The 14093-nt window shown below is 48.7% G+C and overlaps 1 pseudogene; it reads right to left on the bottom strand.

Annotated features, from left to right (window-relative positions):
• Positions 1-14093, bottom strand: part of LOC141270823 (uncharacterized) — a 68548-nt pseudogene that overhangs the window by 29314 nt on the left and 25141 nt on the right.

The following is a 14093-nucleotide window of genomic DNA, read 5'->3' as shown; positions in this document are numbered from 1 at the left end:
ACTTTATTCCTCTGTTCTCTGCAGTATTTATATTACTCTCCAGAATCAGAAATGTATTAAGTCCTATAGAAACTGCTGAGAAATAATCATCTAATTCTGTGTTCCCAGGATTATTCTTGTGGGAATTGGCTGCGATATCCCCTGAGTAATATATTTCTAGTATTAACCCCTTTACGTCCTTGCCCGTAATAGTACGTAGCTGCGCCCTGGGCTTTATAGACCAGCTATGTACTATTACGCGTGTGGCGATGGAGCCCGCACACAAGCAGTGCGGGGCGATCGCCGCCGGGTGTCAGCTGATGGTCACAGCTGACAGCCGGTGCTATGTGCCAGCTCCCACAATGCTGCGATTGAAGTTGATTGCAGCATTGCGGAACTAAGCATCGGTACTCACCTCCTCTCCCGGCGTCCCGTGGCATCTGAGTCTGGTCTCGGATGTCGTCATGACAACATCCGGGTCAACAGGAGGCAGGAAGTTACTTTGGTCATGCGCAGTGCATGACCAAAGTAACCTCCCTGGGTGCAGCGCTGACAGGCTGCATAGCATAGGGAGCTGCTGCTGCTCTCTGTGCTATACAGCCGATCAGGCTGCAAAAAGTGAAAGTCCCATAATAGGACAATGTAAAAGAAAAAAAATTGTAAAAATATAAAAAAAAAAAAGATGAAAAAAATAATACCCAAAAAATAAAAATATAATATACCCATCAATAAATATTATTATGAAAAAAACAAAACAATAAAAAGTAAACTTATTTAGTATCGCCGCGTCCGGAACGACCTGACCTATAAAACTGTCTCACTAGTTAACCCCTTTAGTGAACACTGTAAAAAAAAATAAAAAAAAGAAGCAAAAAATGATGCTTTATCATCATAAAACCAAACAAAAAATGGAATAAAACGCGAGCAAACAAACGAATGTAAATAAAAATGGTACCGCTGAAAACTTCATCTTGTCCTGCAAAAAACAAGCCGCCATACAGCTCCATCAGCCGAAAAAATAAAAAAAGTTAGAGCTCTCAGAATAAAGCGATACAAAAAAATTCTTTTTATTGTGTAAAAGCGCCAAAACATAAAAAAACTATATAAATGTGGTACCGCTGTAAATGTACTGACCCGAAGAATAAAACTGCATTATCAATTTCACCATACGCGGAACGGCATAAAAAAAAAAAACAATTCCTGAATTGTTGGTTTTTGTTTATTCTGCCTCCCAAAAATCAGAATAGAAAGTGATCAAAAAATGTCACATGCCTGAAAATGGCACCAATAAAAACATCAACTCGTTCCGCAAAAAACAAGCCGTCACATGACTCTGTCGGCCGAAATATGGAAAAATTATAGCTCTCAAAATATGGCGATGCAAAAAATAGTCTTTGCAAAAAAATGCGTCTTTAGTGTGTGACAGCTGTCAATCATAAAAACCCGATAAGAATAAAGTCGTCTAATCACTTATACCGCACGAGGAACGGCGTAAAAAATAAACTCTAGGGTTAGGGTTGTGCTAGGGTTGGGATTTTTTCATAAGTAAAAAAAATAAAAATAAAAATGATGACGATATGGTGACTAGTGTTGAGTGCCGGGTGCTTGGGTATGCACTGAGTATCGCGGGTGCTTGAATAACATGCTTGAGTTTCCGCCCCATATGCTTAGCGGCCAAAAAAAACTTGCGGGGATTGCCTGCCATGCATGAGCGAACCCCGCGTGTTTTTTTTGGGTGTCAAATAACCGTGAAACATGCGGGGCGGGGACTCAAGCATGTTACTGCACACCTGAGTACCTGGTGCAAACTCAAGTAGCGAGCACTTGCACTCAAGACTGATGACAGCTTATTCAATATGATGACCTAATGCTATCAAATTCTGTGTCGTACTTCTGGGTTCAAAATGTTCACTACACCCCTTGAAAAAATCCTGGAGGGGTGTAGTTTCCAAAATGGGGTCACTTGTGATGGGGTTTCCACTATTTAGGCACATCAGGGGCTCTCCAAATGCGACATGGCGTCCGCTCTCAATTCCAGCCAATTTTGCGTTCAAAAAGTCACTCAGTGCTCCTTCCCTTCTGAACTCTGCCGTGCGCCCAAACACTGTATTTTCCCCACATATGGGGTATCGGCGTACTCAGGAGAAATTGCACAAAAGTTTTTGGGGTCCATTTTCTCATCTTACCCTTGTGAAAATATAAAAATTAGGGCTAAAACATAATTTTTGCGGAAAAAGTTTGATTTTTTTATTTTCACAGCTCCATGTTATAAACTTCAGTGAAGCACCTGGGGGGTTCAAGGTGTTCACCACACATCTAGATAAGTTCCCTGAGGGGTCTAGTTTCCAAAATTGTGTCACTTCTGGGGGTTTCCACTGTTTAGGCACATCAGGGGCTCCCCAAATGCGACATGGCGTCCTCTAATTATTCACGCAAATTTTACATTCAAAAAGTCAAATGGCGTTCCTTCCCTTCCGAACCCTGCCGTGCGCCCAAGCAGTGGTTTTTCCCCACTATCTGCGTACTCAGGGGAAATTGCACAACAAATTTTGTCCATTTTTTCCTGTTACCCCTGCGAAAATAAAAAAATTGGGCCTAAAGTAACATTTTTGTGAAATAAGTTAAATGTTCATTTTTTTCTTCCCCATTCCAAAAAATCCTGTGAAGCACGTGAATGTAAATGTAGTTTTGAGCACCTTGAGGGTTGCAGTTTTTAGAATGGTGTCACTTTTGGGTATTTTCTGTCATATAGACCCCTCAAAGTCACTTCAAATGTGATGTGGTCCCTAAAAAAATAGTTTTGTAAATTTTGTTGTAAAAATGAGAAATCGCTGGTCGACTTTTAACCCTTATAGCTCCCTAACAAAAAAAAATTTTGGATCCAAAACTGTGCTGATGTAAAGTAGACATGTGGGAAATGTTATTTATTAACTATTTTGTGTGACATATCTCTCTGATTTAAAGGAATAACAATTCAAATTTTGAAAATTGCAAAATTCTCTAAATTTTCACCAAATTTCAATTTTTTTCACAAATAAACGCAAGTGATATCGAAGAAATTTTACCACAATCATGAAGTACAATATGTCCCGAAAAACAATCTCAGAATCAGGGGGATCCGTTGAAGCGTTCCAGAGTAATTACCTCATAAAGTGACAGTGGTCAGAATTGTAAAAATTGGCCTGGTCATTAACGTGCAAACCACCCTCCGGGGTGAATGCGCCAATAATGGGGAATCTCCACATACCTCCACCTGCAGAGCCGCCACCACATATATGGCTGCTCTGTGCGCAAAGGACCTGTGATGAGGTCACAGGAGGGGAGGAGTCAGGGGTCACATGATCAGGGGCCTCAGTGGATGCAGGACTCTGCTGTGCTGGTTGTCATGGTGCTGGATGAGCTGAAGTTTATGTGTGGGGTCAGGAGGGGTTTACAGTGTGGATGTAGCAGAGCCGTGTGTGTACGAGGTGTACGGAGCAGAGCCGTGTGTGTACGAGGCGTACGGAGCGGAGCCGTGTGTGTACGAGGTGTACGGAGCGGAGCCGCGTGTGTACGAGGTGTACGGAGCGGAGCCGTGTGTACGAGGTGTACGGAGCGGAGCCGCGTGTGTACGAGGTGTACGGAGCGAAGTCGCATGTGTAAGAGGTGTACGGAGCGAAGTCGCGTGTGTACGAGGTGTACGGAGCGGAGCCGCGTGTGTACGAGGCGTACGGAGCGGAGCCGCGTGTGTACGAGGCGTACGGAGAGGAGCCGCGTGTGTACGAGGCGTACGGAGCGGAGCCGCGTGTGTACGAGGCGTACGGAGCGGAGCCGCGTGTGTACGAGGCGTACGGAGCGGAGTCGCGTGTGTACGAGGTGTACGGAGCGGAGCCGCGTGTGTACGAGGTGTACGGAGCAGAGCCGCGTGTGTACGAGGTGTACGGAGCGGAGTCGCGTGTGTGCGAGGTTTACGGATCGGAGCCGCGTGTGTACGAGGTGTACGGAGAGGAGCCGCGTGTGTGCGAGGTGTACGGAGCGGAGCCGCGCGTGTACGAGGTGTACGGAGCGGAGCCGCGCGTGTACGAGGTGTACGGAGCGAAGCCGCGCGTGTACGAGGTGTACGGAGCGGAGCCGCGCGTGTACGAGGTGTACGGAGCGGAGCCGCGTGTGTACGAGGTGTACGGAGCGGATCCGCGCGTGTACGAGGTGTACGGAGAGGAGCCGCGCGTGTACGAGGTGTACGGAGAGGAGCCGCGCGTGTACGAGGTGTACGGAGCGGAGCCGCGCGTGTACGAGGTGTACGGAGAGGAGCCGCGCGTGTACGAGGTGTACGGAGAGGAGCCGCGAGTGTACGAGGTGTACGGAGCGGAGCCGCGCGTGTACGAGGTGTACGGAGCGGAGCCGCGCGTGTACGAGGTGTACGGAGCGGAGCCGCGCGTGTACGAGGTGTACGGAGCGGAGCCGCGCGTGTACGAGGTGTACGGAGCGGAGCCGCGGGTGTACGAGGTGTACGGAGCGGAGCCGCGTGTGTACGAGGTGTACGGAGCGGATCTGCGCGTGTACGAGGTGTATGGAGCGGAGCCGTGTGTGTGCGGAGTGGAGCCGTGACTATAATCAGCTTTTGGGGGCTAAATGGTTTTTTAACCTTGACCTTAGAGGGGCTTACTACAGTTTGATTTGCACCAAGAACGGTGATGAATGGAAAATAGAGTTTTTATTGTCTGAGGGTTTACTCGATAATCTCGTTCTGCCATTTGGATTCTCCAATGCACCAACAGGATTTCACAGCTTTCTGAATGATATTTCTCAGATTACATTGGGAGATTTGTTGTGATTTACCTTGATTATATATATTTTTTTCTCGTGATTTGGATTCTCACCAGAAACATGTCGGTGTTTCTCCTCCAGAACCTACATCCTCCAGTCTACCTAAAGGCATTGCGGTTTTCTGTGATATCTTTGGAGTTGGAAGCTGAGATCCGTAAAGTCCAGTCATTGGCCCCTTCCACCACTTCTGGGTCCAAATTATTTGTAGCTGTGTACCTAAGATTGCGTCTGTTGCAGGAGTTTCATGATTCCATCTTGAGTGATCATCCTGGGGTCACAGCTATGCGGAAAGCTATTAATAGACTTTTTGGTGGCCATCTATGAATAATGATATTAAAGGTTTTGTATCCACTTGTGAAGTTTGTGCACACGATAAAGTCTGTCATAACTGACGGGCCGGTAATTGGCACCATTGCTAATTCCTGAAAGACAGTGGACTCATCTGTCCATGGATTTCATCATGGATTTGCCTCGGTGTGGTGAGAAGACTGTTATTTGGGTGGTGGTTGACTGATTCAGTAAACAGGCTCATTTTGTTCCCTTGTCAGGGTTACCTAATGCTGAGACCCTCTCCAGGTTGTTTATTTGTCATGTTGTGAGATTGCATGGAATTCCTCTTAACATTGTGTCTGATAGGGGAGCGCAATTTGCTTCCAAATTCTGGAGAGCGTTTTGTAAAACACTGGGGATTGACTTGTCATGTTCCTGTGCCTACCACCCTGAAACCAACGGTCAGACAGAAAGGATAAATCAATCTTTGGAACAAATTTTAAGGTGTTTTGTTGCGGCTCAGCAGGAGGACTGGTCTTCATTCTTACCTATTGCTTATTTCGCCTTTAAGAGTCAGATCAATCAGTCCACTAGAACCTCACTGTTTTTTGCAATTATGGTTTTCATCCCTATTTTGGTGTATTTTATAAGATAAGTTCTGAATGTCCTGGGGTGGAGATCGCTATACAGAAAGTTGGGGATGTTACCAATGTTGAAAAAAGACCTAAGTCCATCAAGTTCAAGCTTTCTCCACCAATTATACATTTGTTGTCACTAAATTATCTATAACCCACAATGTTATGTTTACTGAGGAAATCATCCAGCTCTTTTTTAAAAGTTGTTATAGTGTCTGCCATTATTACCTCTTATAGTAAAGCGTTCCACAGTCTGACTGCTCTAACTGTAAAAAGCCCTTTCCTGTTTGCCGGAATGATCATTCTGCCACCCGTAATGAGTGCCCACTAGTCCTTAGCATCTTTGGAAGAAATAAGTCTGCTAGAGACTTATTCCTTATACCATTGTGCTGTCCAGAGACCACCAAGCATACCCTAGGTATAAGAGTAAATCAACGGCATACAATGGGTCCCATATTTAAATAAATTTATCTAAGATGTTTTACTAATTACTGCAGCAAGAACTTCAATTGCTATTGCAATCACTAAGGAAGACAGGGGGCATCCTTGTACCTCTGTGCAACAAAAAATGATTAGTCATAGAGCCATTCGCTCTTATTTTTGTCTTTGGGTCTGAATAAAGCAATTGCACCCATTATATAAATTTGTCACCAAAGCCAATCTGCCTCAACGTAGCCCACAAGTATTGCCATTCTACACTGTCAAAGGCCTTAGTGGCGTCCAAAGACAGGATCACCCTTTGACCAATATTATCAGCCCTTGCTTGCATATTAATATAAAGCCTTCTGAGATTGATCGTGGTGGACATATTGGGCATAAACCCAGACTGACCCGGATGTATTATTGAGATGACTTTTCAGAGTCTGTTTGCTAGCACCAGGGTCGGCTCCAGGTTTTCGTGGGCCCCGGGACGAAAGAGTCTCGGTGGGCCCCTTTAATACATACCACAATTCATGATGCACAGATAAGAAATATAAATAGTACAATGCCAAAGATTACACTTCTTACATTTCATGTGTGATATTTATTGTAAATTCTACAATAGCTCAGAAACCGGCAAATCCTTCTGGGTCCTCGTCTTCGGGGTCCTCGTCTTCTTCGGGGTGGTCTTCAGGGTCCTCGTCTTCTTCGGGGTGGTCTTCAGGGTCCTCGTCTTCTTCGGGGTGGTCTTCAGGGTCCTCGTCTTCTTCGGGGTGGTCTTCAGGGTCCTCGTCTTCAGGGTCGTCGTCTTCGGGGTGGTCTTCAGGGTCCTCGTCTTCAGGGTCGTCGTCTTCGGGGTCCTCGTCTTCTTAGGGTTGGTCTTCAGGGTCCTCGTCTTCAGGGTCCTCGTCAGGGAGATCCAGAGTGATTACCAAGAACCATTTCAAAAAGCTTGAACTTGGAAATGTAGCAGAAGGTACAAGAAAGCTAGCGAACTACCGAGGACCAGTTGACGGTACTGGAACCCGGATGGGTAGCAGAAGGTACAAGAGCCAATGGAACTGCCGAAGACCAGCTGACGGTACTGGAACTCGGTTACTAAGCAGGAGGTACCTGTGCCAGAAAGCACTACCAAGGACCAGCAGACGTTGGTGGAACTTGGATACCGAGAAGGAGGCACCTAATCCAAAGGCACTGCCGAGAACCAGCTGACGGTACTGGAACCCGGATGGGTAGCAGAAGGTACCCATGTAAAAAAAAGTTCAAGGCCGCGAGCCGGCCGCAGTTACCAAAACCCACAGTCCTACAGGGGGTGCTTGTCCTATTGGCACTATGGAACCAGCCTTCATTGCCAGATCCCGCAGCCCACATAGGAGTCACATAAACTGCAGGCACCATAGAGTCGGCTAACCCGACTGCAACATGACAGGACAACGCATTGGAGGCAAAGTGACGTTGACACTACTCGGAAACAGCTGGCGTGCTGGAACCAGGCTGGGCAGGAGGGAGTACCCGTGCCAAAGTCACTGCCGAGAACCAGCTGACGGTACTGGAACCCGGATGGGTAGTAGAAGGTACAAGAGCAAATGGAACTACCGAGGACCAGCTGACGGTACTGGAACCCGGATGGGTAGTAGAAGGTACAAGAGCCAATGGAACTGCCAAAGACCAGCTGACGGTACTGGAACTCGGTTACTAAGCAGGAGGTACCTGTGCCAGAAAGCACTACCAAGGACCAGCAGATGTTGGTGGAACTTGGATACCGAGAAGGAGGCACCTAATCCAAAGGCACTGCCGAGAACCTGCTGACGGTACTGGAACCTAGATGGGTAGCAAAAGGTACCCATGTAAAAAATAGTTCAAGGCCGCGAGCCGGCCGCAGTTACCAAAACCCACAGTCCTACAGGGGGTGCTTGTCCTATTGGCACTATGGAACCAGCCTTCATTGCCAGATCCCGCAGCCCACATAGGAGTCACCTAAACTGCTGGCACCATAGAGTCGGCTAACCCGACCGCAACACGACAGGACAACGCATTGGAGGCAAAGTGACGTTGACACTACCCGGAAACAGCTGGCGTGCTGGAACCAGGCTGGGCAGGAGGGAGTACCCGTGCCAAAGACACTGCCGAGAACCAGCTGATGGTACTGGAACCCGGATGGGTAGTAGAAGGTACAAGAGCCAATGGAACTGCCGAAGACCAGCTCACGGTACTGGAACTCGGTTACTAAGCAGGAGGTACCTGTGCCAGAAAGCACTACCAAGGACCAGCAGACGTTGGTGGAACTTGGATACCGAGAAGGAGGCACCTAATCCAAAGGCACTGCCGAGAACCAGCTGACGGTACTGGAACCCGGATGGGTAGCAGAAGGTACCCATGTAAAAAAAAGTTCAAGGCCGCGAGCCGGCCGCAGTTACCAAAACCCACAGTCCTACAGGGGGTGCTTGTCCTATTGGCACTATGGAACCAGCCTTCATTGCCAGATCCCGCAGCCCACATAGGAGTCACCTAAACTGCAGGCACCATAGAGTCGGCTAACCCGACCGCAACACGACAGGACAACGCATTGGAGGCAAAGTGACGTTGACACTACCCGGAAACAGCTGGCGTGCTGGAACCAGGCTGGTCAGGAGGGAGTACCGTGCCAAAGTCACTGCCGAGAACCAGCTGATGGTACTGGAACCCGGATGGGTAGTAGAAGGTACAAGAGCAAATGGAACTACCGAGGACCAGCTGACGGTACTGGAACCCGGATGGGTAGCAGAAGGTACAAGAGCCAATGGAACTCCCGAAGACCAGCTGACGGTACTGGAACTCGGTTACTAAGCAGGAGGTACCTGTGCCAGAAAGCACTACCAAGAACCAGCAGACGTTGGTGGAACTTGGATACCAAGAAGGAGGCACCTAATCCAAAGGCACTGCCGAGAACCAGCTGACGGTACTGGAACCTGGATGGGTAGTAGAAGGTACAAGAGCAAATGGAACTACCGAGAACCAGCTGGCGGTGCTGGAACCCAGGGTGAATACTAAAAACAGAGTAGAGCCAGAGGTGTAATTGGAGCAAGTTTTAAATCAGTAGTACAGTGGATGTGGACAAAGCAGGAGAATTTGCCGGACACACAGCAGGGGAACAGCTGACGTTACTGAACCCCAATAACACTGGAGCAAGCGTTGACTGTGCAGACGGCACTTCTGAGCAGCAACTAGCGGTATTGGAGCCCAGGGTAAATACTAAAAACAGAGGAGCCAGAGGTGTATTTGGAGGAGGTTTTAAATCAGTAGTACAGTGGATGTGGACAAAGCAGGAGAAATTACCGTCCGCACAGCAGGGGAACAGCTGACGTTACCGAACCCCAATAACACGGCAGCAAGTGTTGACTGTGCAGACGGCACTTCCGAGCGCCAACTGGCGGTGTTGGAGCTCAGGGATAATACTGAGAACAGAGGAGCCAGAGGTGGATTTGGAGGAGGTTTTAAATCAGTAGTACAGTGGATGTGGACAGAGCAGGAGAAATTGCCGTCCGCACAGCAGGGGAACAGCTGACGTTACTGAACCCCAATAAAACGGCAGCAAGTGTTGACTGTGCAGACGGCACTTCCAAGCGCCAACTGGCGGTGTTGGAGCTCAGGGATAATACTGAAAACAGAGGAGCCAGAGGTGTAATTGGAGCAACTTTAAAATCTGTAGTAGTGAGAATGTGGACAGAGCAGGAGAAATTGCCGTCCGCACAGCCGGGGAACAGCTGACGTTACTGAACCCCAATGACACGGCAGCAAGTGTTGACTGTGCAGACGGCACTTCCGAGCGCCAACTGGCGGTGTTGCAGCTCAGGGATTACAGTTCAGGTGGTAGAAACATGAACAGAACAGGAGACCTGGATACTGTTGCCAACCAATTATTTATTCTGGAAGAGGACTGGCAAATTCATGAGAGATCCAGGCCTTGTTCATTTTGAGAAAAGTAAGCCGGTCAACGTTATCGGAGGATAGTCGCATGCGACGGTCTGTTAGTACACCACCTGCGGCACTAAAGACGCGTTCCGATAATACACTAGCAGCAGGGCAAGCTAGCACCTCCAATGCATACTGACTAAGCTCTGGCCATGTATCCAGCTTACAGACCCAAAACTTGAAGGGAGAAGAGCCGTCTGGGAGTACACTAAGAGGGCAAGACATGTAGTCTGTCACCATCTGACGGAAACGTTGCCTCCTGCTGACTGGAGCCGTCTGTGATGGTGTAGACATTTGTGGCGGCGGGGACACAAAACTTTGCCACATTTCGGCCATACTGGTCTTGCCTTGTGCTGAGGCGCTGCTTCTGCTCCCTCTTTGTGCAGAGCTTCCTCCACTGCCTCGACGCACTGAGCTGCTTTGTAAAGCACTAGCAGCACTGCTCTCGGTTGGAATGGAGAACATGATGGAATGCACCAGTGCGTCTTGGTACTCCCGCATTTTACGCTCCCGGTTCAACGGTGTTATGAGGCTTTGTAAGTTGTCCCGGTAGCGAGGATCTAGGAGGGTGGACACCAAATAATCAGCCGTGTTGAGAATGTGGGCGATGCGGCGGTCGTTTCTCAGGCACTGCAGCATGAAATCAACCATGTGCTGCAGACTGCCAACTGGCCAAGAAACGCTGTCCCCTGCTTGAGGCGTGATCTCTGCCTGCTCTGCATCACCCCACCCTCGCTCTAGATACTGACTACTAGAGCATTGTGTACCTCCCTCCTCTGGACAGATGTCTTCCTCATCCATTGACTCCTCCTCATCCTCCTCACAAAGTGTCCCCTGCCTAGGCCTTTGTGAGGAACCACATTGCGCAGACTGTAGAGAAGCAGATGGCATTTGTGACTCCTCATCCTCCACCTCTTCCAAAACCTCGTCCCTTAGTGCTTGCAGTGTTTTTTCAAGCAGGCAGATAAGGGGGATAGTCATGCTGACTAGTGCATCATCTGCACTCGCCATAAGCGTGGAATAATCGAAGGCACGCAAAACGTGGCTAATGTCCTTCATAGAGGCCCACTCAGTGGTGGTGAAGTGTAAACGGCGCGCACTGCGACTTGTTTGCGCCTGCTGCAGCTGGTACTCCATTACTGCTGCCTGCTGCTCACACAACCTCTCCAACATATGTAACGTTGAATTCCACCTGGTGGGTAGGTCACATATGATGCGATGTTCCGGAAGACGTAATCGGCGCTGCAGAGCTGCAATGCGTGATCTTGCATTGCTGGAACGCCGCAAGTGAGCGCACTCTATTCGGACCTTGTGAAGCAGTGCATCAAGATCCGGATAGTCCCTCAAAAAACTCTGCACGACCAAGTTGAGCACATGTGCCAGACATGGGATGTGAGTGAGGTTGCCTAGGCCCAGAGCTGCCACCAGATTTCGGCCATTGTCACACACTACCATGCCTGGCTGGAGATTCGCTGGCACAAACCACACGTCGCTCTGCTGCTTGATGGCATTCCAGAGCTCCTGCGCTGTGTGGCTTCGATTCCCCAAAGAAATTAATTTTAATACGACCTGTTGACGTTTGGCCACGGCTGTGCTCATATTGGTCACCATAACAGGTAACCGTTCACGGGTCGATGTGGAGGAAGACCGTGACGGCTCCTGCAGCGCTGATTCAGAGGAACTGGAGTATGAGGAGGAGTCAATGTGTACAGACTGGATTCCTGCAATCCTTGGAGTTGGCAGAACACGTACAGCGTCACTCTCAAGATCTGTACCCGGCTCCACAACATTTACCCAATGGGCAGTGAGGGAAAGGTATCGTCCCTGTCCATGCTTACTGGTCCACGCATCGGTGGTCAGGTGGACCTTGCTACTGACGGCGTTTTGTAGCGCATGTTTAATTTTTCCCTCCACATGATGTTGCAGGGCAGGGACGGCTTGCCTGCTGAAATAAAAGCGGCTGGGCACGTTGTATTGTGGGACTGCCAATGCCATAAAGTTACGGAATGTGTCAGTCTCCACCAGCCTGAATGATAGCATTTCAAGGGCCAGTAGTTTAGCAATGCCAGCATTCAGAGCCTGTGCTCGGGGGTGGTTTGCCGAGTATGGGCGCCTTTTCTCCCATGCCTGTGCTAGCGATGGCTGTAGACTGGCATGGGAGTGTGAGGATGACTGGGAAAGTGGTGCTGTGGGTGGAATTACACTGTGTCTCTGTACAACAGTGCCAGAGATTCTTCCATGGCGATCCTGTGAGGAAGCCGAACCAGCTGTGTGTGAGCTGGAGGAAGAGGCTACAACACGAGCTGAATAGGTGGTAGGTGGCGCTGTAGGTTGGCCTAGGTCTTCAATGTGTTTTTGTAACTCCACCACGTGCTTGGTCCACACATGTTTCCACATATTTGTGGTATTGAGGTTGCTGACACTTTTTCCTCTTTTCACCTTCTGATTACACAGCTTGCATTTGACAAAGCAAATGTCATCTGCAACTGTGTCAAAAAAGGACCAGGCACTGCAAGTCTTGGGAGCGCCCGCTTTGGATTTTGGAAGAGCCATGCTCCTAATGGGTGCCGAAGTGGAGGCTACAGGCAACCAAGTCTGCCCCCTCCCTCTCCCTCCTTTTTGGGCTGTTCGGGGAATCTCTTCCTCAGAGCTGCTCCCACCACCTTCCTGTCCCTCACGCCATGATGGGTCAAGGACCTCATCATCTACACCACCCTCTTCAAACAACTGCTTCTCCTGGGTAGTCTCGACAGCACAGTACGCACCAGAAAGTGGCACCTGAGTCTCATCATCAGATGCGTACTGAGGTGTGCTGCTGACCATAGGCACTGGCCCACCCGCCTCTTCAGATTCAGAGAGACAAAACGGTTGCGCATCACTGCATACTACCTCTTCTTCAAATTCTCGAATTCTGCTTGGCTGGCCCCCTCTTTCCAAGCCAAGAGATTCAGAGAACAGAAGTAGAGATGGCTCCTGTCCAGGGCTCTCTGACTGCCTGGGCAATTTGGCAGGTGGAAGAGACAGATGGGTGCTCTTCAGTGCTCAGGACCTGAGAGGATCTGGAACTAATTGAAGTCGATGCGTTAGCTGCCATCCATCCGACAACGGCTTCAATTTGGTCCTCCCGCAGCAGTGGGGTACGGCTAGCTCCTACAAAGCTGCGCATAAAGGACTGTTCCCTGGTAAAACTGGGGGATGCTGAGTCACTGGTGCCCGCAGCAGGCACAGAATCCCCACGTCCTCTCCCTGCAGGCACAGAATCCTGACGTCCTCTCCCTGCAGAAACTCCACGCCCACGACCACATGCCTTACTCCCTGCCTTCTTCATCTTGGTAGACTGATAAAGATAGGCAGAAAAGTACTAAGGGCTTAGTGTGCTTATTCCTGAACAGCTGCTAACAGGTATAAGAAACATTAATTTTATAAAGTGTGGCCTAGACTTTAATATGAGCTAATGTGGCCTACACAACTATAAAGTGGAGTGTTTGGTGAACTTTATTTAGGTTTTTTTTGTCACAAAAAGACACTGGATGTGCCTAAAGATGTAATAACGATAGTATCACAAACTTTTTGTAGCTATTACAATGTAGGAAGGTAACCTACAATGCAATAGATGAGGCTACAAAAAATAGGCTAATACTAATCTGGCTGGGGCTGCAGGGCCCAATGCTGCAGAAAGGCTCCTCTAACTACTCCTATATAGTGTGTTTGGAACCAATTTAGCTAAATACGGATGGAACCACCACACTAATAGGAGATATCAGGAAAAATTATGAATTGGCAAAAAAGGACAATGTATGAGGCAGTGACACACACTGAGTGCACTACAACCAGACGTGGTTGAAGCACACACTACAGGGTGAGCTGCACTCACACACCAGACCTTGCAGACAGCGGTGAACAGTACAGATGCAGAGCACTGTGCACTAGCGCTGCAAGACCAAAAAAAATTCTCTATCTACTCCTATATAGTGTGTTTGGAACCAATTTAGCTGAATACGGATGGAACCACCATACTAATAGGAGATAATA

Source organism: Phyllobates terribilis, unplaced genomic scaffold, assembly GCF_046119375.1.
Source record: "Phyllobates terribilis strain yellow unplaced genomic scaffold, ASM4611937v1 Scaffold_5__5_contigs__length_657084704, whole genome shotgun sequence".
Lineage (NCBI taxonomy): Eukaryota > Metazoa > Chordata > Amphibia > Anura > Dendrobatidae > Phyllobates > Phyllobates terribilis.
Note: the sequence above shows the minus strand (reverse complement) of the source record. Positions and strands in the feature narration are given on the sequence as shown.